Raw genomic sequence first — 11,749 nt, 5'->3', positions numbered from 1 at the left:
ACATCTCACTAGTAAGGGTGTCTGTGAATATTGACTGTACATCTCGCTATTTGGAGCATTTTTTGCGTTATTTCTGATCGACTCCAATCCAATATGCTCTGCAAACTTTAACATTTAGAAACCTAGCGTAAATAACAATGATTAATATTGCAATTTTGCACTTCGGTATTAAGATCAATGAAGTTTCCTCGTGACAACCCCGGGGGGTTTCGAATGCACACGTGTGTTGGTTGGTTAGAACATATATAAAAGCAACAAAAAAGTCTTCGAAACGACATTGGAGACGTGTATGATTTCTGTCTGATTTAAACAGAATTAAAATCTCTGAAGAGTACATCACCCCTGCCCTCGGCTTATCTTTTTCCGGCAAAAATATATTGCGCTACGATAATGTACGTCGTACAATGTTACACAGGAACATGAGAATTTGTTAAAAATGTATGCCACCTATAGATGGTAAAAACCTGGAAATCAACCTTCGGTAAAAATGCCATCCGCACGGTGGTATAACCCAGAAGGGAAGAAAGCTTTCGACGTCGAAAAAACAACCCCACCAAACTTCATCTCATCAAAATCATATCTGTAAGAAATTAACAAACACAACTAGGTACCCTTGGAGAGATCAATAACTTTTCTGTCACAAAATTCCTCAATCATGTCACCATATTTTGCATACTCATGAGGTTGACGTCAGTCTCGCGCGAAGACCTCTATCTTTCTCGCGCGAAGACCTCTATCTTTCTCGAACGAAATGGAATGTCCCGAAACATAGCACATGAACCTTATAAAGATTTTGTGAAGAAGTCAGCACGCCTAGCGCGAAGCTGACATCAACGTCAAAGTTCTGCGGGAAAAATGTAGTATTACGCCGATCGTCACATGTCACTATAGACTGTTTCCCGTAACACATCACCTACCGTCACATATCACTATACTGTTTCCCATAACACATCGCCGCTAATCACTTGTCACTATATACTGTTTCAAATAACACATAACCGACCATCACATATCACTATACTATTTCCCATAACACATAACCGTTCATTACTTGTCACTATAGACTGTTTCCCGTAACACATCACCGACCGTCACATATCACTATGCTGTTTCCCATAACACATCGCCGCTCATCACTTGTCAATATATACCGTTTCCCGTAACACATCACCGACCGTCACATATCACTATACTGTTTCCCATAACACATCGCCGCTAATCACTTGTCACTATATACTGTTTCAAATAACACATAACCGACCGTCACATATCACTATACTATTTCCCATAACACATAACCGTTCATTACTTGTCACTATAGACTGTTTCCCGTAACACATCACCGACCGTCACATATCACTATGCTGTTTCCCATAACACATCGCCGCTAATCACTTGTCACTATATACTGTTTCAAATAACACATAACCGACCGTCACATATCACTATACTATTTCCCATAACACATAACCGTTCATTACTTGTCACTATAGACTGTTTCCCGTAACACATCACCGACCGTCACATATCACTATGCTGTTTCCCATAACACATCGCCGCTAATCACTTGTCACTATATACTGTTTCAAATAACACATAACCGACCGTCACATATCACTATACTATTTCCCATAACACATAACCGTTCATTACTTGTCACTATAGACTGTTTCCCGTAACACATCACCGACCGTCACATATCACTATGCTGTTTCCCATAACACATCGCCGCTAATCACTTGTCACTATATACTGTTTCAAATAACACATAACCGACCGTCACATATCACTATACTATTTCCCATAACACATAACCGTTCATTACTTGTCACTATAGACTGTTTCCCGTAACACATCACCGACCGTCACATATCACTATGCTGTTTCCCATAACACATCGCCGCTAATCACTTGTCACTATATACTGTTTCAAATAACACATAACCGACCGTCACATATCACTATACTATTTCCCATAACACATAACCGTTCATTACTTGTCACTATAGACTGTTTCCCGTAACACATCACCGACCGTCACATATCACTATGCTGTTTCCCATAACACATCGCCGCTAATCACTTGTCACTATATACTGTTTCAAATAACACATAACCGACCGTCACATATCACTATACTATTTCCCATAACACATAACCGTTCATTACTTGTCACTATAGACTGTTTCCCGTAACACATCACCGACCGTCACATATCACTATGCTGTTTCCCATAACACATCGCCGCTAATCACTTGTCACTATATACTGTTTCAAATAACACATAACCGACCGTCACATATCACTATACTATTTCCCATAACACATAACCGTTCATTACTTGTCACTATAGACTGTTTCCCGTAACACATCACCGACCGTCACATATCACTATGCTGTTTCCCATAACACATCGCCGCTAATCACTTGTCACTATATACTGTTTCAAATAACACATAACCGACCGTCACATATCACTATACTATTTCCCATAACACATAACCGTTCATTACTTGTCACTATAGACTGTTTCCCGTAACACATCACCGACCGTCACATATCACTATGCTGTTTCCCATAACACATCGCCGCTAATCACTTGTCACTATATACTGTTTCAAATAACACATAACCGACCGTCACATATCACTATACTATTTCCCATAACACATAACCGTTCATTACTTGTCACTATAGACTGTTTCCCGTAACACATCACCGACCGTCACATATCACTATGCTGTTTCCCATAACACATCGCCGCTCATCACTTGTCACTATATACTGTTTCAAATAACACATAACCGACCGTTACATATCACTATACTGTTTCCCATAACACATCGCCGCTCATCACTTGTCACTATATACCGTTTCCCGTAACACATCACCGACCGTCACATATCACTATACTGTTCCCATAACACATAACCGTTCATTACTTGTCACTATAGACTGTTTCCCGTAACACATCACCGACCGTCACATATCACTATGCTGTTTCCCATAACACATCGCCGCTCATCACTTGTCACTATATACTGTTTCAAATAACACATCACCGACTGTCACATATCACTATACTGTTCCCATAACACATAACCGTTCATCACTTGTCACGATAGACTGTTTCCCGTAACACATCGTCGACCGTCACATATCACTATGCTGTTTCCCATAACACATCGCCGCTAATCACTTGTCAATATATACTGTTTCAAATAACACATCACCGACCGTCACATATCACTATACTGTTTCCCATAACACATCTCCGCTCATCACTTGTCACTATATACTGTTTCCCGTTACACATCGTCGACCGTCACATATCACTATACTATTTCTAATAAGATGTCCCGTAGTCACATATTACTGAGATTTGATGTGTTACGTCGACCAGTTTTCTTGATCACAAACTGATTCATCTCACAGATAGTATATACCTGCTTAGGAATGAACAACGACCGGCTGTTGACACGAAAGCGACAGTCGCAGAGATACACACTCTGTGTGAGCGTGCAAGGGCTCACACAGAGTGTATCTGTCCCATTTTTTTTTTACATCGATTAGATGGTCAATAATGACGTGATTAGTGCTATTTTGCATGACAGACTTCCACTTCCGGTGTTAAGTGATTTCCTTTTTCTATTGCAACTTCCGGTGCTTTGAGAATCATTTCGTTGCTAATCAGTAATTAAGTCAGCGTCACATTTCTCAAATGGAGTCACCTTCATCTATAATCACATTTTAAAGAAGACAAGGGATGTGCGTACAGTGGCTCGGTGACAGAGAAACCTCTGTAACAGGGAGATCGTGTGACGTTTTAGCAGAATACAGCGAGGCGGGCATCGAATGTTATTGATTAATAAACAATACCCATCCTTCCAACGATACCAAGCTTTGTCGAACACCCTTCCAAAATTTGAACTAACCTAAGATAATGTTAGCCGGAGCTATGTTTTCGACATAGAGCTTTCCATACTTCTAGTGTATATCATCATTGGGAAAGGAGGAGGGGGATATTTTTATCGAGTGTTAGTCTTAATCCAATATATGTCTAATATTACTATCTACCAATCAGGACATGTCCAAAAATATACCTACTGTCAAATACTCAGGTCCATGTGATATATTGCAAGTAATGTGGAGAACTACTTGCCGTATAGATATGAACATACATTGTAAAATCCAAATATATAACGTCGTGGTTCTAACGAATAATGAATAACATAGGTTCATCTTGAAACCTGTATCGTGATGTAGTCTACCTCAGACCCTGTCTAAGGGTGGGGCCAGAAAAAATGTTTAACTTAGACACTATCGAGATCCCCTTATAACCAATGCATACAATTGGCATTTGCTGTGTATATAGAGACGAAAACATGTAATCTAAGGATGGCTTCCGAGTCTTGTTCAACCCTTGGAGACTTAGTTTCGAAGCATAACCTGGAAATGGGCGAGATCCCTAACCCATAACCATATGTACTACTGATGTCCTTCTGTATTTATATACTGTCCTTCCCTAGTGACGTCATGTCATCAGAGACAGCTGGAGAGGGTAAGGCAGGCCGTGTCATGACTGTCCTTCCCTAGTGACGTCATGTCATCAGAGATAGCTGGGGAGGGTAAGGCAGGTCGTGTCATGACTGCCTTCTCTACTGACGTCATGTTATCAGGAATAGCTGGAGAGGGTAAGGAAGGCCGTGTCATTACTGTCCTTCCCTAGTGACGTCAAGTCATCAGAGATAGCTGGAGAGGGAAGGGCAGGCCGTTTCATGTCTGTCCTTCCCTAGTGACGTCATGTCATCAGAGATAGCTGGAGAGGGTAAGGCAGGTCGTGTCATGACTGCCTTCTCTAGTGACGTCATGTTATCAGGAATAGCTGGAGAGGGTAAGGCAGGCCGTGTCATGACTGTCCTTCTCTAGTGACGTCATGTCATCAGAGATAGCTGGAGAGGGTAAGGCAGGCCGTGTCATTACTGTCCTTCCCTAGTGACGTCATTTCATCAGAGATAGCTGGAGAGGGTAAGGCAGGCCGTGTCATGACTGTCCTTTTCTAGTGACGTCATGTCATCAGAGATAGCTGGAGAGGGTAAGGCAGGCCGTGTCATGACTGTCCTTCTCTAGTGACGTCATGTCATCAGAGACAGCTGGACAGTGAAGGGCAGGTCGTATCATGACTGTCCTTCTCTAGTGACGTCATGTCATCAGGGATAGTTGGAGAGGGTAAGGCAGGCCGTGTCATGACTGTCCTTCCCTAGTGACGTCATGTCATCAGAGATTGCTGGAGAGGGTAAGACAGGCCGTGTCATGACTGTCCTTCTCTAGTGACGTCATGTCATCAGAGACAGCTGGGGAGGGAAGGGCATGTCGTGTCATTACTGTCCTTAATTGGTGTCGTCATGTCGTCCGGGACAGCTGGAGAAGGTAAGGCAAGCCGAGCCATTACTGTCCTTAATTGTTGTCGTCATGTCGTCTGGGATAGCTGAAGAGGGTAAGGCAAGAAGCCGAGCCATTACTGTCCTTCACTGGTGTCGTCACGTCGTCCGGGATAGCTGGAGAGGGTAAGGCAAGCCGAGCCATTACTGTCCTTAATTGGTGTCGTCACGTCGTCCGGGATAGCTTGAGAGGGTAGGGTAGGCCGTGCCATTACTGTCCTTTACTGGTGTCTACATGTCATCGTATCCATCAATTGACAAAGATTCACTATTTATAACAAACTGTAATGATAGCTATACAACAGGACGCTATAAATACTAGCCTAATCATTGCATCTCGCATCAACTATTTCGTCCAAATTACTTTTAGGATATAAATAATAAAATGGATATCTGTGCCGCAATCATTCTTTCAGTGGGGATCAATAATTGCCAGCTCGGTGAAATAAACACTAGCGATGTAATTTCTGAATTAATTCGAATCAATTTCCTTTCCATAAAAAGTAAGTTGCCTGTAGCTTGTCTGTGAGTACCCCAGCACCTCTATCTCCGCCTCTTGTCATCTCTCGCTATGACAGATGCTTGCTGTAGCAAGACGAAGCTAATTTCGGGGAATTGATCTTATCTTGTAGTCCGAGTCCTCATCACACGGAAGATAAATTGGACGTAGTCTGTACTTCACATTTATCTACTCTGTATAACGAGTCCTCGTGGGTCGGTCACTAAAGCTTGGTCAGTCCGACTCCTAGCACGCCAGTCGTTCCTAACCCACAATGCTGTTAGAAGGAGCCTCGTTCACAGCCCTTTTGACTGGAAACATTATATTTACCAATTACCGCACGGACAGGATGTGTTTGCGTGACCATGATATGATGTCTTGCCTGTTCCCCGACTGACTGACTATGTGGCACATCTTCCTCGACCGTCGCGTTGCTTTGTCCGTACCGGTATGTCCTGTATAGAATCCAATGAATCAGTTCGTAGAGGAGAAAATGTGACCAATCATGCACGGTTGGGTTTTGGATGAAGTATAGTTCCTCTTCTTGGCTTGTCCGAGACAGGCCTGTCCATTGATGAATGACCCGCCCATTATGTCTATAACCTCGTTGAAAACTCTCTCAATGAGTTCAAAACGTTCAGACAGGTTAAGAAAACTATAAAACAAACATATCCCCTAGAGCAAATTTTCATTAGTTCAATTAAGAAAAACGACATGAGAGTAAAGGAGTGGGGCGCAAGTATTCTGGTGTTGTTGTTGTATTCTTGCGTTGTTGTGGTATTCTCGTGTTGTTGTGGTATTCTCGTGTTGTTGTATTCTTGCGTTGTTGTGGTATTCTCGTGTGGCTGTATTATTGTGTTGTTGTGGTATTCTCGTGTTGTTGTATTCTTGTATTGTTGTGATATTCTCTTGTTGTTGTGATATTCTCGTGTTGTTGTGGTATTCTTGTGTTGTTGTGGTATTCTTGTGTTGTTGTGGTATTCTCTTGTTGTTGTTGTATTCTCGTGTTGTTGTGGTATTATTGTGTTGTTGTGGTATTCTCGCGTTGTTGTAGTATTCTCGTGTTGTTGTGATATTCTCGTGTTGTTGTGGTATTCTTGTGTTGTTGTAGTATTCTCGTGTTGTTGTGGTATTCTCGTGTTGTTGTGGTATTCTTGTGTTATTGTGGTATTCTCGTGTTGTTGTGGTATTCTTGTGTTGTTGCGGTATTCTTGTGTTGTTGTGGTATTCTTGTGTTGTTGTGTTCTCGCGTTGTTGTGGTATTCTTGCGTTGTTGTGGTATTCTCGTGTTGTTGTATTCTTGTGTTGTTGTGGTATTCTCGCGTTGTTGTAATATTCTCGCGTTGTTGTAGTATTCTCGCGTTGTTGTGGTATTCTCTTGTTGTTGTGGTATTCTCGTGTTGTTGTATTCTTGTATTGTTTAATATTCTCTTGTTGTTGTTGTATTCTCGTGTTGTTGTGGTATTCTCCTGTTGTTGTGGTATTCTTGTGTTATTGTGGTATTCTCGTGTTGTTGTGGTATTCTCATGTTGTTGTGGTATTCTCGTGTTGTTGTGGTATTCTCTTGTTGTTGTTGTATTCTCGTGTTGTTGTGGTATTCTCCTGTTGTTGTGGTATTCTTGTGTTTTTGAGGTATTCTTGTGTTGTTGTGATATTCTCGTGTTGTGATATTCTCGTGTTGTTGTGGTATTCTTGTGTTGTTGTGGTATTCTCGCGTTGTTGTGGTATTCTTGTGTTGTTGTCGTATACTTGTGTTGTTGTGGTATTGTTGTGTTATTGTGGTATTCTCGTGTTGTTGTGGTATTCTTGTGCTGTTGCGGTATTCTTGTGTTGTTGTGATATTCTTGAGTTGTTGTGTTTTCGCGTTGTTGTGGTATTCTTGCGTTGTTGTGGTATTCTCGTGTTGTTGTATTCTTGTGTTGTTGTGGGATTCTCGCGTTGTTGTAATATTCTCGCGTTGTTGTGGTATTCTCGCGTTGTTGTGGTATACTTGTGTTGTTGTGGTATTCTTGTGTTATTGTGGTATTCTCGTGTTGTTGTGGTATTCTCGTGTTGTTGTGGTATTATTGTGTTGTTGTGGTATTCTCGCGTTGTTGTAGTTTTCTCGTGTTGTTGTGGTATTCTCGTGTTGTTGTGGTATTATTGTGTTGTTGTGGTATTCTCGCGTTGTTGTAGTTTTCTCGTGTTGTTGTGATATTCTCGTGTTGTTGTGGTATTCTTGTGTTGTTGTGGTATTCTTGTGTTGTTGTGGTATTCTCGCGTTGTTGTGGTATTCTTGTGTTGTTGTCGTATACTTGTGTTGTTGTGGTTTTCTTGTGTTATTGTGGTATTCTCGTGTTGTTGTGGTATTCTTGTGTTGTTGCGGTATTCTTGTGTTGTTGTGATATTCTTGTGTTGTTGTGTTTTCGCGTTGTTGTGGTATTCTTGCGTTGTTGTGGTATTCTCGTGTTGTTGTGGTATTCTCGCGTTGTTGTAATATTCTCGCGTTGTTGTGGTATTCTCGCGTTGTTGTAATATTCTCGCGTTGTTGTGGGATTCTCGCGTTGTTGTGGTATTCTCGTGTTGTTGTATTCTTGTATTGTTGTGGCATTCTCTTGTTGTTGTGGTATTCTCGTGTTGTTGTGGTATTCTCGTGTTGTTGTGGTATTCTCGCGTTGTCGACTGTTTGTCTAAGGGAGCGAGTTTACGACATTTAGTATTTGTTCCTGACCGGCCACTATACGCATTCGATTATAGATCGGTCTCTGACAATGGAGATTGAAAATGTTGATGATATGCGATTTTTCATATTATTTTTTCATATATACAATTCTTAGCAATTAAAGAAGAAGAAGCTGAACTCATATATTAATTGATTAAGTACGTCGATTCAGATACTTCAAATACCGAAAACTTGCCAAGTTTTGATTTGTTTCTAGAAAGAAAAGAATGGGATATCAAGCATGTGGGTTGAATAGCAATAACATTGTACGATATATGTTTTGGATTGTATCTATGTGTAGTAATACTGTCTTTTTTGTTGTTGAGTTAAACAAACAAACAAAAATTTAAAAAAAGATGACCTCCATGTGCGGTCCAATGTGGAACTAAATCTTCTTTCTCTCTTTTCTTTCTTTTTTATTTATTTATTCGCATAACGTCCATTTTCATTGCATTATTTATTGATGAGCATTGTTATATGGAAAAACATACATACAGAAACATACATACAGAAACATACATAAGTTTGATCATACAGGCCTCAAAGTGATTGTGGCTATGGGAATTCACAAAAATCATAGTAAAACGTCCGGGTAGAATTTTACTATGATTTCAGTGTTTTTACATCTGTCTTGATTTGAGGTCGGAATGCCTCTCGACAGCTAGTAAAGGAGATATCAAGCTCTGCATGACCTAGGTATATAAATGAACTTTCAGTTTGGTCGCAAAAGAGATTAACATGTTATAAGTTAGGCGAACTATTTTTATGAAGATATCAGCCTTAATGCCTTACCATTGACCACGTTAATTTTGCTGAGTAGTATTATAGTAGTATTATAATAGCTAATATAAATGTTTAATATTTTCAAATTTCATATATATATAATTTCTGATTTTTAATTGGGGTCTTTGAATATGACTTATCAGGGGGTTAGAATTTAGGGTGATTAAAATCTTATTATACCATGTTTCAGGAGGCTCGTTGAACCTAGTTAGCTTATAACTAAAGTATATTATTCACAGTTAATGGATTTACATGGGTTCCATCATTCTAGCAATCGCGTAGTGTCTGTATTTTGTTTTGGACTTGGCAAAGCTATGATGCAATACATATGTGGTATAAAATATGAATAACAAAGATGCTCAGTTCTAATCCAACTAAACCAAACTGATCCAAAACTACACACGCCAAAACTATACAGTCCCTCCTGGTGGAACACGTCCGATTGGACAGGGTATCAGGATGGTCACGCCTGATGTAAAACATCCTCACTAGATTGGACATCAGTGTGGCCACTCCTTGTATAGCCCATTTACACCGGACACGACACCAGAGTGGTTACTACTGGTTTAACACTGCCTAGAACACAAATGGTCAGTTCAGGTTCATTTTGCCCATACTAGACAGGGCTGCGCGTTACATTAACAAATGGGTTTTGTTTGTGCTGGTATGTGATTATCAAAAGATGAACGTTAGGGCCCTGGCGTTAATGGGAGTAATGACATTCTGAAAGTACTGGACCCTCCAACTGTATGTCAAGGTCAGTGCCACACTAAAAACCCAAGTGTTGGCTAATTTGTACTTTTAAACGCATTATGATGATAATTTATCACGTAACTGACCCATTTTACTATGAAATACGACCATGTTATAAATATGGTATTACACACGCGTGTAATAAAATCTAAATGAGCTGCTATTGGTCAAAACCGTGAGAAAATAGTACTTAGCCACTATGGTTACTTACTCTACCACATGAAACACTTGCTGTTATTCTAAATGAAATTGAAATGTCTATTTTGTCATTATTTTCATTGAATTTAAAAGTGCAAGGGACGGCAACACTATGATCGGATTATACTTTGGTTATGACGTATAAAGAGTCAGCTGATAACAAATAATTGTGTTTGAAGTTGGTTTGTTTTGGGTTTTTTTAAATATGAATGTTATGTGATAAATGGAATCTTACATTCGTGTCCATGTCGTATTGAATTTATTAAACTCGTTCAATAAATTCAATATGACATGGACGCTCATGTACTTGGTTCTCTATTTATTGTTATTATGAATTAAATATTGTTAAATAACGCACAACATTTCGATTTATAGGGCATATCATTGAGTTCTGGTACTGTTCAAAATACCATCAAGATGGTTTACTAGGATCACGCGGTTTCTTTGTATTGATACAGATCGAGTCCACTTACAACAAAAAGTGTCCCGTAATTTACCTGAGCCTTGAAATACATAATACTATTAGAATTAAACGAATGTAATGTATAAGAAACAGCGTGACAGGTGATCTACTAAAGAATTGTCAACTCAGCTCTAAGTGGAAAGCATTCAGTTATTTTTCTGGATTATCTTTTGAATGTAATAGCCTCATTGGCGATATTTATGGAGTGAAATATTACAGAAAATTGAGCGAATATTTTCAAAATTATATATATATCACGTGTTATGTAAAACCATTAACGGGGTATGTCATGAAACTATGTATTATACCAAAAATAAAGGCAATATATATTATTGTTACATAATTCCAATCAAAAATACTGTCAATTTCTTTTGGTAGTCAATGTGGCAGGTGAGATGGCTCCAGGGCAGGAGAGTTATCTCCCTTTGATTAATACCAATTGTTTCCCTCTGTTTCAGGCTCGCCAGCAGATCGAACCGATTTGGAGATCGGGGATGAAATTTTAGAAGTCAACGGTAAAAATCTTGACCACAGCACTCATGCGGATATAATATCATTTATCCATTCGGTGGGTGAATTTGATTATTTTGTTAATTCATTTGGATACATACCATATATATGGCTATAATCACATGAAGTAAACTCATGTAGTATATAAAAACACCATTGCACAAGAAACCACATTGAAGCACTAAATAACCACCCCATTTCATCACTCACCACACCTTCAAACAACCATAAACTTGTACATATAATCACCATGTACTTAATACCTATACAAATTTAGTGTAAATTAAATGTGTAGATCTGTCATTAGCGTTGAGAACTTATCCAAAGAAGGGTGTGGCGTTAGATCCGAGGACGAGGGCATAGACCCAGGGAAGGGCGCGAAGCAGAGGGGGGGGGGCATC

The sequence above is a fragment of the Mizuhopecten yessoensis genome, unplaced genomic scaffold, assembly GCF_002113885.1.
Source record: "Mizuhopecten yessoensis strain PY_sf001 unplaced genomic scaffold, ASM211388v2 scaffold1359, whole genome shotgun sequence".
Lineage (NCBI taxonomy): Eukaryota > Metazoa > Mollusca > Bivalvia > Pectinida > Pectinidae > Mizuhopecten > Mizuhopecten yessoensis.
The sequence above is the reverse complement of the archived record's forward strand: the minus strand, read 5'-3'. Positions refer to the sequence as shown.